A 17,265-nucleotide genomic window follows, 5' to 3' on the forward strand; every position below is an offset into this window, starting at 1 on the left:
CCTAGGTTACGCTGTGCGGTCCAGCGTGATAGCCACTGAAGCTGCGCCACCCAAAAATATGCTTCAAATGAAGGGGCGCTCATCCCTCCCTTATCGCGAGGCAGCTGCAGGGCCGACAGGGCAACTCTGCAGCGGCCCCGCTCCCAGATCAGGGAGATTAGTACTGAGTTCAACTCTTGAAAGAAGGTTTGTGGTGGAACAACTGGGATATTTGCAAAATAGTAGGGGAGCCTGGGCACCATGATCATTTTTGACAAGGCTACCCTCCCGATGGGAGCCAAGGGCAGGGTCCGCCAGAAACCAATTGGGCCTTTAAGAAACCGGAGGGCTCGGTAATGATTGCCCTCCAAGAGGTCCCGGGGCTTATGGTAGAGTCTGATTCCTAGATAGCGAGGGGAGTACCCCGTCCATGCCAGTGTGGCAACTCCCAGATGAATTTTCCTGCGTGGGGTATTCGGGTGCAGGGGGTAGATAGAGGATTTCTCCCAATTCACTCGTAATCCCGCAGCCCTCTTGAAATCTGAGAGCGTGGTTCAGATGGTGGTATGGTCTGCATCAAAGTCCCTGACATAAATGAGGAGGTCATCCGTGTAGAGGGAGACGCAGTGCATGCGCCCCCCCCCCCAATGGGATACCCCAGTGATGGCCCACTTCTCGCAGCCGTGCTGCCAGCGTCTCCATAGCAATAGCAAAAATGACAGGGGACAGGGGGCACCCCTGGCGTGTACCTCACATGATCGGGATGGGAGAGGAGACCGAGGGGCCTATCCGTACCCTTGTAGTGATGTCAGTATATAACAGCCGTGTATATGCGACAAAGTGGGGTCCTACGCCCACCCTCCGAAGTACTCCGAAGAGATATTGCCACGCCAGGGTGTCGAACGCCTTCTCGAGGTCTAGTTCAAGGCACGCTGCTCGTAGGAACCTATCCCTCACCCCGTCCTGGACCTTGAACAGTCGGCGTAGATTCTGGGAGGTATTTCTCCCGGGGACGAATCCACTCTGATCCGGATGGATCAGCCGGGGAAGGATTTCCGCTAGCCTGTCTGCTAGGAATCGCCCTAGAATTTTGCAATCCGTGGTCAGCAGGGTGATAGGCCGGTAGGAAGTACGGAGCAGAGGATCCCGATTGCGTTTGGGGAACGTCACTAGTGTGGATGCTCGCATCGATTGGGGAAGTAGGCCCACCTCTAACGCCTCCCGGAAGACCGTATCAAGTTGCGGGGCTAGCTGCTGGGAGAATGTGGCATAGAGCTCTACCAGGAAACCATCATGACCCGGAGCCTTGTTTTTAGCCAAACGGCGAATGGCAAGTTTGATCTCCGCCACTGTTAAAGGGACATCGAGCGCTATGCGTTCCTCGTCTGTGATTTGGGCTATAGTATCCGTGTGTAGTATTTGTTGGATGTGGTCCTCCCTGTCTGGGGTTGATTTCCTGTACAGCATGGTGTAATAGTCATAAAAAGCCAATAATATGTCTGCTTGCGCGTAGACTATCTCCCCCGCGGCGCTGTGGATGCCAGTGACCGTTGTGTTTGCGTGTCCTGGCGGATGAGCCATGCTAGCAGGGTGCCGGCATGGTTCCCTTCATTGTGGACTCTAGTAGTGTAGGTACGAAAATTATAGCGCCGTAAATCGGCACATGCTTCTTCATATTTGGTTTTGGCCTCTGCTAGTTGCGTGGGGGGACCTCTCGGTGATCAGCCACTTTAGATAACTGCGCTACTTGTTGTTCTGCAGTGTGTACCGCCCTCTCTAAGGTCTGTTTCACTCCTGTGATTTGTCTGATGCATGCTCCCCTTAAGACTACTTTAAAAGTATCCCAATCTAGGGATCTAGTCGCTGCAGTGCCCCTGTTTTCTGTAAAGTAGTGTTGGATGGTTTCGGTTTGCTCACTTTTGAATACCGGGTCCAGAAGGCAGTCTTTAGGGAGACGCCATGTAGGGATCGGGGGAATGGGTGGACGCCATTCGAGGGACGCTGTATGCGCGTCGTGGTCCGAAACAACTCTGCCCAAGTAGTCTGAGTGTCTGATGCGTGGCAGGAGAGATAGTGTACATAAAAAGCGATCTAAGCGGATTCGTAAGTTGTGAGGTATCGAGTGGAATGAATATATTTTGGTGGCTGGGTGGATATGTCTCCATGCGTCCGTGAAGGACCAGTGGGTCGCCCAGGCCCGGAATGCGGCTGTGTGCGCGTGCGCTGGGGAGTGTTTGGTGGGGGGGTGGGACCTATCTAATGCCATGTCTAAGGAGCAGTTGTAATCCCCTCCCAATATCCATGGGGACTGTGTGAATCCCGCTAAGGTGCTAGTCAGGGTCCCCAGAAAGGTGTCTGATCTATATTCGGGGCGTAGAGGCTGCCTATAAGGATGGGCTGCCCGTCTATTTTTTTTTTGTAAAACAATTTTTATTGCAGAGTTCAAGTCAAGCATTACAGTTATTTCGTAAGTTTGCACATGCGGGATCTCAATGTCACATAGTCACTTCAACAAAATTGTACACATCAACATTACTCACAGTTCTGGGGCTGGGTGAAAATTGTCTCACCTAGTGCTTCCCCTCCACCACTGCTCGATGGCGTATCCAGTGATCAACCGCTGTCTGCTTTTAACTTTTCTGTCCCCCCCCCATCACCCCTCCCCTTCCAGCATCCGGTCAGTTCGGACTGTTAGCCCAATGTCAATGGGATGCTGTAATCCCCCTCCCCCCATCCCTTCCCCTTGCCCTCCCCCCACCCACGGTGGTCCTTGGCGTCCCGTGTCCGATGTGTCGCATGCCGGAGCGCGTTGGTGATCTGCGGAGATTGAAAATGTCTAAGGAGTGTGTGTGTCCACGGTGGGAGCAGTGGTAGGTACCGCCACCCCAGGTTCCCCAGGGTCCTCTGCCTCCTCCTCGCTCTCCAGTGTACTATCTCTAAGTGCTTGGACTAGTGTTTCCCACGCTAGTGCCGCTTCCTGGGCCTTCTCGTCAGGTCCCCGTCGAGCCAGTTGATACCTGATCGTGCTCTCTGCTGCCGCCCATTTCTGGAACTCAGTTAGCCATTTCCTATGTGTCGGTGCCACCTTTGCTTTCCACCCCCTAGTGAGCTCCCTCTTCGCTAGGAGTAGGCCCATGTCTATAAATTTGCTTGTCAGTTTATTCTTACGTGTGTGGGGAAACCAGTGTAGGAGTGTAGTCGCACTATCGTAGTGTAGCTCCCTGTCAGTAACCGCGTTCAAGGTGTCGCCCACCTCCCTCCAGAAGTCCTGTAGGTGCGGGCAGTCCCTTAGCATGTGTATTAAGTCTGCTTCCAACAGTGCGCATCTAGGACACGCTGCGTCCTCTGCACCAAAGTATCGCGCTATTTTGTGCGGGGTGAGGTAAGCTCTATGAAGGATATAGAGCTGTATTAATTGGAACCTGGCGTTCCTGGTACTCTTCCTGGGCCTCTGAACCAACTGGGCCCACGCCGTATCCGGGATCTCCCTCTGCAGGTCTGTCTCCCATTGGGTCTTTAAGCGCGTAAGGGGTCGCAAGGTGCTCCCGAGTATTCTGGAGTGCAGGCACGTGACTGCCTTCACTGTCCCTGCGGCCATCATAACATACTGACACGGCGGCGACGTCGCAGGTTCACACAGTCCCTCGCCCCAGTGCACCTGGATCCCTCGTACCACAGCTGCGTGTAGTAGATAGTCCCCTCTCGGAAGGTCATATTGTTCCTGCAAGGATTGGTACGGCGTAAGCACCCCGTCAGTGAAGAGGTCTCCTACCATCTGTAGGCCCGCCTCCTCCCAGGTCCGGAGGTTCGACCAGTCGCCGCCATGCGGCAGCGCCGTGAGCATACCCAGTGGAATTTCGGGCGCATACGGGTGTCCGGGGCCAGCGCGCTTTTGCACGCGGTTCCAGCAGAGCCGCAATGTCCGTTCTTCCTGAGACAAGTCTCTGAGTGCTAACCTCTGCTGCAGGGTGATGTACGCCAGCACATGGCGGGGGGTGCCAGTGTCCCTCTCCTGCTCCGGGCCTCGGTACACCCTTGCCACTTCCTGCGTGAGGAATTGCAGCTGGGCGGCCAAATAATAAAACTCAAAATCAGGGACCGCGAGTCCGCCCTCGTTCTTCGGGTGGGTCAGGGTTGCCAAGGCTATTCTCCGCCTGCCAGTTCCCCACAAAAAGGACACCACTTGGGATTTTAGTCGTCGAAATACGGTAGTCGGTATCCACACCGGCAGGGTTCGAAAGAAGTACAATAAGCGCGGCAGGGCGATCATTTTAAGCAGCGAGACACGGCCTGTCATAGACAAGGGGAGGGTGGCCCAGAAGAGCATGTTACCCTGCAGCTTTCGGATGCAACGGTTTATATTGCCTTCCAACAGGTCCGTGGGGTCGTGGTAAATATACACCCCTAAGTAGGGCAAACAAGCCGGCTCCCAGCGGGGCTCGGGACGGGTCATGGGGCACCTCTCCGCCTTCCGGAGAGGAAAGAGGCAAGTCTTCGCCCAGTTCACCTTCAGGCCCGATACATCCCCGAAGCGTGCCAGCAGGTCTACCGCCCCTTCTACTGCCTCCTCGGCGTTCTCCAGGAACAGTAGGAGGTCGTCTGCATATAATGATATGTGATGACGAGTCCCGTCCACCTCCAGCCCTTGGTAGGAGTCACCGTTCCTAGCTAGCGCCGCCAGAGGTTCCACCGCGAGGGCGAACAGTAAGGGAGAGAGTGCACACCCTTGTCTAGTACCCCTATGCACTGCGTACCTATCCGATACCAACGCTCCCACTCGCACCCGAGCGCCCGCCGATGCATACAGCACTTCCGTCCACCGCACATACTCGTCCCCAATGCCAAATCTTCTCAACACACCATACAAGTAGTTCCATTCCAGGCTGTCGAAGGCTTTCTCTATGTCGATCGCCATCGCTACCGGGGCTCTGGCGGTCGGTGGAGGGTCCGCCACTAGCCTCAGCAACCTACGAATGTTATGAGACGTATTTCTAGTGGGGATAAAGCCCGACTGATCCTTGTGGATCAAGTCTTGCATATGGGCCATCAGCCTGGTGGCCAGTATAGTGCTCAAGATTTTATAATCTGTCGTGAGCATCGACAGCGGTCTGTACGATGCCGGGTCAGAGCTGGTCCTATGCGGCTTTAGCAAGGGGATCATGAGCGCCTCGCGCATCGAACAGGGCAGTTCCCCCCTCTCCTTTGCCTCGTTGTATACGATTCGGAGCCGTGGGGCTAGGATATCAACATATTTACCATAGAATTCGATGGGCAGGCCGTCCACTCCCGGTGTTTTCCTGCGTGCCATTTTCTTTATGGCTCCCCTAATTTCCGCTAGGTCAATTGGGGCCCCGAGGGCTTCCGCTTGGTCTGGGTCCAAGCGTGGTAACTGTATCTCAGACAACAAGGTCTCCAACACAACAGGCTGGGCTACCGGATCTCCCGCATACAGTCGCTCGTAGTATGCTTTAAAGCATCGTAAAATGTCCGGCTGGGTGCTACACGCGGTGCCGTTCGCATCGGTCAGGGATAATATTGGGGCAGCACCCCTATTGGGGTTTGCCAACCAGGCCAGGAGCGTCCCCGTCTTATCTCCCTCAGCGAGTGCCTTGGTTAAGTATGTTTTGTGATCAAAACAACGAAGGCGCTCCACTTCCACCGCCATCGCTTCCCGCGCTGAGCATATTCTATCCTGCATATCGGGGTGGTTGGGCCTTTGCCTCTCCACCTCCCGCAAGGCTTGCTCGGCCTTGTCCACATCTTCGACTAGCGTTCGCCGTACGCCCGCGAACTTCCCTATACAATGCCCCCTCACCACCACCTTGAGTGCGTCCCATTCCACTGCCCTGGAAGATGCAGTCCCCTCATTCTCGGCAAAGTATTGGGATATTCTACCTTCCAATGCTCCGCTGAACGGCGGATCATCTAACGTGTCCGGATGAAGCCGCCACGTTGGAATTGGCGAAACTTCGTTCATCCAGGCAAATGAAAGGAGTAGGGGGTTGTGGTCCGAGATCGTGCGTGCTAGGTATTCGGTTCGGGCTACCATTGGCAACACCGACTGGGAGCATAAGAACGCGTCTATGCGAACGTGGAGGTCGTGCATACCCGAATAGAAGGAATAATCCCTATCAGTTGGGTGTTGGGCGCGCCATGCATCCGTCAGGTCCCACAACCCCTGCCAGTTTGATCTGTGTTTTGCTAGCCTGTGAACTGGGGATGCGTGTAGAGGTGGGTGTGATCTATCGAGGGCGGCGTCCGCCACTGAGTTGAAGTCCCCTCCCAGTAGTACTGATCCCGTTAAATAAGAGGCTAACTGTTTGGTCAGTCTGTTGAAGTACGATGCCTGCTCCACGTTTGGCGCATAGGCGCTGCAAAGTGTCAACTGACTGCCCCGGAGCAAGCCCTCAACTGCCACATATCTCCCTTCTGGGTCCACTGTGTACCTGGTAACTTGAAAGGGGATCCCCGCTCGGATCCAAAGAAGTGTCCCCCTGGCAAATGCTGAGTACGTGGTGTGGAATAGGTGACCCCTCCATCTCCTCTGCAGTGCGGTGCCCTCCTTTTTAGTTAAATGGGTCTCCTGTAGGAAGGCAATGTGTATCCCTCTGCGGACCAGGTAGGCGTGTACCTTGTGTCTCTTAGTCATGGAATTTAGTCCCCGCACATTCCAGGACACACACTTCAACGAGCCCATATCAGCCATCACCCCAGTCAGTGCAAAGTAAATCAATAAACGTACACTTTCGGACACCAGACACATTTTCACCACCTCCCATTCCCATCTCCCCACCCAACTTCCCATCCCCAATTGTACCTCGAGTCCCCCCAACTACTCCAGGTCCCCCCTCCCCCAGAACAGGACTCAACTGCGAAATAGAGGCACCCATCCAAACAAGTGAGCAAACGCGCTCACGGAAACTTGTAATCCGTAGTAATCACCACGGAGGCCTTATGGGCCCTGTGGTGCGTGAGCTGGCTACCGAACCTTTCAAGCCTCGTTCCCACGCCCCTCCGCCCCACACAACTCAATGCGACTCATAAAAGAAAGTCTCACATTAGTCTGTTCCAATGGTGATGGGGGGGGCGCCGCCTTCAGGCCCTCTGCTCTCTGAAGCCGCGGACAGCTGTCAGGGTTCAACGATTTCCCCCGAAGTCTGGGGGGTGACCTTCGGGCCCCTAGCCCCCTCCAGCCCCGAAAAGTCAGTGTCCGATCCCGTGGCCAGGGCCTCTGAGGCAGATTCTCTTGCCGATCGGACCGGCGCCGTTCCCGACACCTCCTTAACCGCTTGCAGCGCTGCTCTCCGTTCTTCATCTGTTTGCGATGTTGAAGGCTTCTTGGATCCCCGGTTGCGCCCCCGGAGTCTTCGCGATCGCCTGGTCGCATGGTTCTGGCGCTCCTCCTCGGCTCGAAATCGAGCCCCATCCGTGCCCGCCTTGTAGGTGTCCCACCAGGCCCAGGCGTCCGCCGGAGTTTCAAAGAATAATGCCTTGTCGTCCACTATCACTCGCAGTTTGGCCGGGAACAGCAGGGAGTATTGTAGTCCCTCGGTGCGTAGCTCCTTTTTGATGGAGAGGAAGGAGGCTCGCTGTTTCTGGGTTTCAAACGTATAGTCCGGGAATAGTGTGACGGTACTATTGTCCACCTGGAATGGGCCCGCTTCCCTGGCCCGCTGAAGGAGCCAGTCCCTGTCCTTATAGTGGAGCAATCTGATGACCACCGGGCGCGGCGGGAGACCCTGGCGCGGAGGTCGAGAAGGGACGCGGTGTGCCCGCTCCAGCGTGAAGAAGGGGGAGAGGCCCTCCGGGGCAACCACAGTTTGGAACCAGTCGGTCAGGTAGCCCACCATGTCCGTGCCTTCTTTTTTCTCCGGCAGGCCAACCAGGCGGACGTTGTTCCGCCGACTGCGGTTTTCAGCATCTTCTGCTCTCCTCTCTAGGGCCTGTATCCGCTCCATCGCTTCCGCGAGTCGTCCCTCCACCGATTTGTGGGCCGGTACGACCTCTTGTAAAGCAACTTCTGTGGCCTTGACCCGGTCCTGTAGTTTCGCATGATCTGCGCGCAGGTGTCCCAGCCCCGTCGCTACCTGACCAATATCGTGTTGCAGGGCCTCCTTCGTGGCAGCAATGGCGTCAAGTATCCGGTCCTGCATCAGTTGGAGCTCCGTGGGGGGCTGCGGGGAGTCGTCTGGTGGTTCTGTAGCTGGGCTCCCGTCCCCTTTGGGTCCTCTAGGCTTTCCCATCTTGCACCTCCCTGCAATTCAGGGCCCTCAGGGTGATCCGGCGTCAACAACGTCTCCCGCAATAGTTCGTCGCCAGCCTCAAGGTGGACTCGCTACCAGCCGTCGTCAGCCGGGACTCCGGGGACCGCGTTGCGGAGATCGAAAATGGTGCCAGCGATCTGCTAGGGCTTGTCAGCTTCCCCCGGTATCCGGGCGCCAGGGGTCCGCACTGGGGTCCACCTTCCGATCTCGTCCTCCGGTCAGTACTCTCTGGAGCTCTCCTCAGCGTTTCGCAGCGCCGACGATCCGAAGTCACCCTCCACGCAGGAAGCACAACCTGGGGCCAGAGGCGGGGTAGAAAGAGTAGGACGTGCAGCGCCCCAGCAGGCGTACTCCACCCTCCGGTCTCGGCTCTCCGTTTCCACGCCCCACGGGTCTAGAGCCGATTCAGCGCTCCACCTGATCCCTGGCAGAGACAGTGTCACCCTCCATGTGCGGTCCAGGCCGGGCAGCCGCCCAATCAGGTCGCAGGCTCCGTCGTTGGGCAGTAAAGGGCGCCCCCCCGAACAAGGTTGGACGTTCTCCGGGCAACCCCCGCTCTTGATGTCCACGGAAGGCCTCCCCAAAGCAGGCCCGTCACGCCACGGCCGCCTACGGGAGTACTGCGCCGTTGCAGGACTCGGCAGCACCCCCAGGGATCGCAGGCCTCAAAGCCGGGGCCTAAAGTGAGCCCCTTGTGGATGTGGGCGGAGCCCCGCCAGAACTTCACTCCCGGTCGGACCTCGCACTGACCTCAGGGTCCGCCGATGCTCCGGGTTGCCGCAGCCGCTCCCCACAAGTCCAGCACTGCACGGCACCCCACGCTGTGGTCTCAGGACCTCAGGGGCGGGTTGGTCGCTATTCCGCAGCGGCTGCGAGGCAGGGAGCCGCCATCTTGTCCCCAGCCGTCCCGGGTACTCCGCGCCCTGAAGCGCCCGTTATGCTTGAGTTTGCGGCGCGCTGCCCCGACAGGAACAGACCTAGAAGTCGGCTCCGGGATCGACCCGATTTCCACGGGGATCCCGGGTCTGAAGCAGGATTTTAGGCGGAGTACGGGCTGAGGGTCGGGAGCCTCGCTAGGCAGCGACCGTTTCCATCGGCTGCTACCTGGGCTGCCCGTCTAATAACCCCTCCAGCAGTGCATATCGGCCCTCGGGGTCCACTCTTCTGCCAAGTTCACGAAAGGGCACTGCAGGCCAAATCCAGTTCAGCGCTCCTATTGCAAAGGCGGAGTATGTGGTGCTGCAAAAAATGCCACGCCATTTCTTCTGGAGTTCCTCCCCCGTGAGATGCGTCTCTTGAAAGAATATGACCTGCGCCTGTTGCCGCTTAATATACGCATATGTCGCATAGCGTTTTCTGGCCGTGTGCATCCCCGTACATTTAGGGTTAAAAACTTAACGTCTGCATGTGCCATGGTAGGTGCAATGTTGTGTCAGGATAGCGCATGATCTCTGCATGAGTGGAGTCTCCTATCCCTGGCTGATGGGTGTCTCGCGCGAAGCTGTGCGAGGTTGTAGGTATACGCCCCTGCCCTACATATGGGAAGTAACTAGAGGTCATGGTGTATGGGGTAGGTAAACTGAGAACTGGGGTCGGGAAACTGTCCCAATACAGGGGACCTATCCCCAGAAGCGATACGTCCAAACTAACCCTCCGGGGGAAGAGAGCGTCAACTAACAATTAGCAACTGTGGGGTGATGGTGCGTGCATGCGAGGGTGGACCTCGGAGGGGTCTGTGTAGGATCAGTGTGCGTCATCTGGTCCCTGAGAGGTGTGGAGTAGTGCAGTGGGTGTGCCCTGGGTGAGCTACAGTTGTGCAGGGGGGTCCCCGGCCTACATGTAAATAGGGCCCATCTATGTGTATGCGCTGCCAGAGGTTGGGAGCAATACTGCTATGGCAGACTCCGTCTTGTGGCTCTGCGCGCTCCTTAGTTTATGAGATCTGCAGTCTGGGGCGTAACTCGTGGCAGGGTGACCGAGTCTTCTTTGGACGATGATTCGTCGCTGTCGTCCTCCCACGCGGAGGAGAATAGCCGTGGGGCCCCATCAATGTCGTCCGAGTGCGGCGAGTCCTGCAGCAATGAGACTGCTCGTAGGACATCACGGCGTTCTTGCATAATTTGTTCCAAATCCGGAGAGTCGTATGTGGGGCTTCGCGCTATAGTGTTCCTGCCATTGCGCCTACTGCTTTGGCTGCGCTTCTTGGGTCGTGATGCCCTGCGTCTCTGCCTAAGCTCGGGTCCGGGCCCTGGTAGCCGCGGACAGTGCAGGTCCACCCAGTCCCTTGGCTCCTCCGTGCACGTAAAAAAAAAGATTGAGTCCTTGGAGATGATTCTAAGTCTGGCGGGGAATAACAGGGAGTATTGGATGTCATTTGCTCTAAGCTTTCGTTTTACCTCCAGGAAGTGCAACCTCTGCTGCTGCACCGCCCGGGCATAGTCTGGAAAGACCATCACCTGTTTGTCTTCGACCCGGAGGGGGTGTAATGACTTACTTCTCTGTATGTTTTGGTGCTTCTGTCAGTCACCAGGTCATTACTTACCACATCCTTTCTCAGGATCCAGAAAGACACCACATTTCACAATACTTACCCAAGAAAGGAATAAACACTGACAACATATAAGACCATTGCAGAGGAGCTCGCAAATAACAACAAGTCACAACACCTCCCAATCCAAGAGGGTAAACAACGCATGCTCCTCCTGGCAATGTAATTTAGACATCCCTGATGGGAGGCACTTTCCCTTCCGTATCAACAATTACCCATTAGAGGGGAATCACCCATCCCTCTGTAAGTACTTGGTAAAAAAAAGGGTTCCAACCTTCCCTCACAAGGAATACCAACAAATGATATGCTCTAGGGTTTCTTTATTACATGATAATAGGATGACAAAAGAAAGAAATAACTAAACATCACAGTAAACATTAGCAGCAATCATCAGCACATAGATATACATAGAGCCTGAAAATAAAAGCATAGTTAGATAAAGTTAGATATACATCGAACACCTCACCATAATCTTAGGCGTCTTGTCATCTGAAGAAGGGTCCGTCTCTCTTTCCCTCTCTCTCTGGTTGGTTCCGGACTCTCTGTTGCACAAACACGACTGCACGTCTGCACCGTGATGTATCATCAGACTGCCAAAACACCAGACCAGCATCTCAGCATCTCACCATCTCAGAAACTCCCAATCTCTCGGACCCCCTTTCTCTAATATAGAATGCAGCTCTCCATCGAAGTTTCTAGCTAACTCTGCCCACAGTTCTCACTGGATTCCTGTACCACCTCGTACCAAGAGCACAACAAGCAGCTGGCCAAGCGTTTTGCTCTGACTCGGCACAAAGAGAGCACATTCCACTTGATAAGAACCGGTCCTGTCTGGTTCACTACTGGTGGACAACACATGTAATCTAAAATATAACCTCTCACCTACAGAGGCTCAGAAGATGGCTGCAGTTTAGAATATGGAGTTGCTCAAGCATAGGACTCTACTACTTGGAAAGCAGAATGCTATTATACCACGTCAAAGCCAATAGGCTAAAGTCATAATTCACCTAACTCAAATAACACTATGCCCTTAATCCCTCAGTATCCACTATGGAGCACATGTGTGCACCATCACCAACAACTCAGCACCTCGACATCCCATACCTTCTATTCTTTGGCAAGATTATTGTAATGCAAGACCATCCTACATTAAGGCTAAAGTAACATAGCACACTAAAATCAGTACACAATGGGGGTGATCGAAGGTCATCAAAGATCATCAGACCACTAAAGTGGCTCATTCACTACAGGGGGCCAGATCTTCTCACGGCTCTGAGCACTGCATTCCAGTCTCTAAAATGCAGGAATTTTGCTAGCATCGGGCGGGGCGGCGTTCCCGGCCGGGGCCTGCGCGCTGGAACTCGGGCATGCTTAATGGAAAAGAAGGCCGATCGGTCGGCTTCTGGGTTGAAGGATTTCACCCATGTCTCCATGTGGCCCACCGGGTCCTGTCCCTAGATACCTTCCGCAAGGCCCAGGACCCGTATATTACAGTGCCTTGAGTGCCCCTCCAGGTCGACCATGCGCTCCTCTATTGTGGATAGGCGGGTCAGGACATCACAGATCGTCTTTTGTTGGTCCTTTACCATAGGTTGTAGGTCTGCTATGGTCTCCCCCCCCCCCCTCGTTTACCTTGTCCGCCAATTTCCAGTGGTCGTCCTTGACGAGGCTGATGTCCGTCGCGGGAGTGCCCAGCCTTTCTTCCATAGACACTCTGCATTGTTCAATGGCGGCTAGAACGCAGTCCAGCTTATCCGATATGGACTGGTCCAGAGGGGTTGTGGTGGACGTAGTTCCCATCTTGGGGTGCGGCATATTTTCTGGTGCTGTCTCTGGCACCACGGTGGTTTGCGTGTGCCTGGGTTTCCCCATTGTGCTACCTGAGAGGTTGAGGAGCCGCTTGTCGCAATACTGGGGCCCGGCAGGTATCGTTGCTGGTTCTTGGCTCCTCCGGTAAGGGCCCGAATAGTCTCTTCCTCTGTCCGGGTGGCCAGTTGAGGCACGTGTTCCAGCTGCTAAGCCCGGAAGGGCCTCTGGGGAGGTCACCCCCCCCCGACTGTGTTTGGAGGTGGGCACCAAGTGAATCCCATTGTGGGGCGAGCTCGGCGTGGGTGCTAAATCCCTCCTGCGTCTTTGTCTATTGGGTCCGCCTGTGAGTGGGTTGCAGGGCCCCAGGGTCCAAACCGGAATGCTAGCCCGGAGTGTGCGTGGGGCCGCTGGTGGTGCACCCGATAGGTCGGCGCGGGGGAGATATCTGGCCGAGGCACCCCTCCAAGGCCGGTCGGGCCTCAGTGGCAGGGGGCATCACGCGCTCTCCCCGGTATCAGGCAGCCCCGGGGGGGACCTCCCCCGCCACTCACTGTCTACAGGGCAGCTGGGGCGCAAACTCCTGACCCGCAATCCGGGGGGCGCCACTCTCCGTCTTCGTGGCGCGGGGCTGAGTGAGTGGTCACACCGCGGGGCTGGTGGGTGGGCGTGCTCAATGGAAAAGAAGGCCGATCGGTCGGCTTCTGGGGTGAAGGATTTCACCCATGTCTCCATGTGGCCCACCGGGTCCAGTCCCTCGATACCTTCCGCAAGGCCCAGGACCCGTATATTACGGTGCCTTGAGTGCCCCTCCAGGTCGACCATGCGCTCCTCTATTGTGGACAGGCGGGTCAGGACATCACAGATCGTGTTTTGTTGGTCCTTTACCATAGGTTGTAGGTCCGCTATGGTCTCCCCCCCCCCCCTCGTTTACCTTGTCTGCCAATTACCGGTGGTCGTCCTTGACGAGGCTGATGTCCGTCGCGGGAGTTCCCAGCCTTTCTTCCATAGACACTCTGCATTGTTCAATGGCGGCCAGAACGCTGTCCAGCTTATCCGATATGGACTGGTCCAGAGGGGTTGTGGTGGACGTAGTTCCCGTCTTGGGGTGCGGCATATTTTCTGGTGCTGTCTCTGGCACCACGGTGGTTTGCGTGTGCCTGGGTTTCCCCATTGTGCTACCTGGGAGGTTGAGGAGCCGCTTGTTGCAATACTGGGGCCCGGCATGTATCATTGCTGGTTCTTGGCTCCTCCGGTAAGGGCCCGAACAGTCTCTGTCCTCTGTCTGGGTGGCCAGTTGAGGCGCGTGTTCCAGCTGCTAGGCCCGGGAGGGCCTCTGGGGGGGTCACCCCCCGACTGTGTTTGGAGGTGGGCACCAAGTGAGTCCTGCCGTTGTGCGAGCTCGGCACGGGTGCTAAATCCCTTCTGCGTCTTTGTCTATTGGGTCCGCCTGCGAGTGGGTTGCAGGGCCCCCAGGGTCCACACTGGAATGCTAGCCCGGAATGTGCGTGGGGCCGCTGGTGGTGCGCCCGATAGGTCGCCGCGGGGGAGATATCTGGCCGAGGCGCCCCTCCAAGGCCAGACAGCAGTCCGGACGGGCCTCAGTGGCGGGGGGAATCACGCGCTCTCCCCGGTATCAGGCAGCCCCGGGGGGACCTCCCCGCCACTCACTGTCTGCAGGGCAGCTGGGGCGCAAACTCCTGACCCACTCTCCGTCTTCGTGCCGCGGGGCTGAGTGAGTGGTCACACCTCAGGGCTGAGCCGACGTGGGAGGGCTTTGTATTATATCTTCCTCCCTGCCCTAGGGTTCTGCTGTAGGGTGGGTCGTGCGGCCTGTAGGGGTCCGGACCTGGCCTCCCAAGTCATGTCCCCGGGCTGCTGGCTGGCTGATGCGGCACTACTCCGCCATCTTGAGGTCAGGCAAGCGCTCCGTTGGGCCGCGGTGGTGGGGGTGTGTACCGCGCCCTCCCCGACCCCAGGGGGAGGGGGGGGAGAGAGTCTCCTCACAACTCACTGTGTCCAGGGCCACCACTGCTCTTCACGCTACCCCCATCCCAGGGGGGCTCAGTCGGCGCGCCTGGTGACAGCGGCCCCAAGGGTGCTCCGGTGTCTCGCGGCGTGGAAAAAGTGCCGGTCCGGTTCCGCCTATCTGATGCCTCACAGCCCGGCGCCAGAGAAGATGTTGGTCCTGCACCGCCAACCCATCGCCTCTCAGCACGGCTCTTCTTCGCGTCTCCGTACAGTTTCTGGTGCGCCTCACCGGTTCAGACCGCTACCTTTGACGCGGTATGGGCTCCCGGGGTCCCCTTGCCCCACGGGCGTCTCAGCCTTAAAGAGCCGTCGCCAGGCGCAGAGGCTGCTTCACCATCCCGCTGCACGGGCTACCCGGGCGCGCCTTTCCCCTCTGGGTATCAGGCAAAGTCGTGGGCCGCCGCCATCTTGTCGCCTCCCACCGGGTGTCTTGCCGGCTCCGATTCACCCTGAGGGCGATACCACTTCGGTGGTGGCTCAACGTTGTCGGGTGCCCCTCGGGTTCCGACTCCAGAATTTCTGATATATTTTTTTTTTTTTAAATAGATTTTATTTGTTGCATGATAGGAACATATCAAGTAATTCTCTGACCTCCAGAGACAATCACTAGAACAAATAAGCAATGACTGTGACATGCAAGCATTTTCTTAGGCGATTATGCAATTGTATTAACAAACAAAGAAATGCCTTGTTGTACAAACCCCCCCGCCCTTCCCCACCCACCCTCAACTCCCCCCTCCCTCCTGCGGCCTACTCCGTCCGTGTCGTGCTATGCGTGTTGCAATGTTCGCCATAGCATAGGTTATCTGACTTTCAGATTAGTTGTACGACCTCTTCCTCTGGGGGTGGGTCCAGGTCCAGGTCCCGATAGTCTGCCCACCGCTTCCAAATTCTATGCTTGAGAGGGCACCCCTGTGCGACATATACAGGCTGTTCCAGGCCCATGCAAAAGTCCATTCGATTCTGCCAAGCTATGAAGGAAGGGGCGCGGGGCGCCTTCCAAGATCTCGCAATGTCCCTTTTGGCCAAGGTCAGCCCCAACAGTAGTAAATGGCGCTTGTACCGGCTGCCCCCCACTCCAGCCAGCACATGGAGAAGAGCCAGTTTAGGGTTCCTCTGCAGCTCCCAGGCCAGTACCTCATTCAAACACCGAAACACTCTGTCCCAGAATCTCTGGAGAACCCCACAGCCCCACACTGTGTGCAGCAGCGTCCCCACCTCTGTGTTGCACCTAAGACAATTCCGGGAAGCAATCAATCCCACTCTCCACAAGCGCTGTCTAGTGTAGTATGTACGGTGGAGGTACCTGAATTGCATCAGTCGCGAGCGCGTGGAAATGGCCGCCCCCCTGGGCCCTTCCAGGGCCTCCACCCAATCCTCCTCGTCTAGCTCCCCAACATCCCGCTCCCACTGGATCCTGAGGTGGGCAAGGTCTGAGGCGCTGTGGCGTACAAGGGTCTGGTATATGCGGGAAATCTTTTTGTCAGGCAGTTCTCCCATAAAGACTCTGGCCTCTATAGGACTGAATTCCGGTATATCTTCCACTCCCTGAAGATACGGGGTCAGAGCATGTCGGAATTGGTGGTATCTGTAGAATTGGGCATGTGGCATTTCAAACTCCTCACGCAACGTGGCAAAGAACTTGAGCACCCCCCCCAGACATGACATCACCCAGGGTAGAGATGCCTATCGCGTCCCAATTCCGAAAGCCCACTAGGGCCGCTAGTTGAGGCAATCTTCCATTCTGCCACAATGGGGTCTCCAGGGTCAGGACATTCCACCAGCCCACCCTGCGCAGGGCCTGCCGCCAGATCTGAAAGACCACTCGCGTGACGGACAGCAGGGATCTCTGAAGAGATGCCGAGTACAGTAGCATGTGTAGGGAGGCAGAGCCCATGAGGGATCGCTCCACCGCATAAGCAGGGTCTCCCCTGTCCACGTACCACCAGTCGTTCAGTACCAGTAGGTGGGATTCCTGATAGTATGACAGTACGTCCGACGTGGCAAGGCCTCCCGTGTATGTGGAGCGGGAGCAAGTCCGCAGCGCAACCTGTACCGCACCCCCCTCCCACAAAAAGCCACTCAATGCCGCGTTCAGGCGCCGGAACCAAGTGTGTGGAACCAACGCTGGATGGTTCTGCAATTGGTACAGTAAGCGTGGGAGCGCGACCATCTTATAAATGGCAGATCTGCCCTGAATGGAGAGCGGCATCCTGGCACATGTCTTGAGATCTTCTCGTGTACGTTCCCAGACCGGGGTAATATTACGCTACAGGGCTACAGATGCATCTTCCGTGAGGTATACCCCAAGATATTTCACACCGTCCACAGCCACCTGAAGCCCATCGGCCCACTCACCCAGTGGTTGCTGACCCCCTAGAGTCCAGAGGGTGGACTTCCCGGGGTTCATATAAAGCCCTGACGTTTCTCCAAAATTTTGCAGGATCCGAATAATGCGAGGCCCCGAACGATCCAAGTTGGTGAGAAAAAATAGCACGTCGTCGGCGTACAGGGCTATTCTATCCGCCACACCAGTTGACCACTGGAAACCCCTCAATTGGGCATCAATCCGCACCCACGCCGCGAGAGGTTCCATAGCGAGTGCAAAGAGATACTGGGAGAGGGGGAACCCCAGCC

This window comes from Lissotriton helveticus, chromosome 10, assembly GCF_964261635.1.
Source record: "Lissotriton helveticus chromosome 10, aLisHel1.1, whole genome shotgun sequence".
NCBI lineage: Eukaryota > Metazoa > Chordata > Amphibia > Caudata > Salamandridae > Lissotriton > Lissotriton helveticus.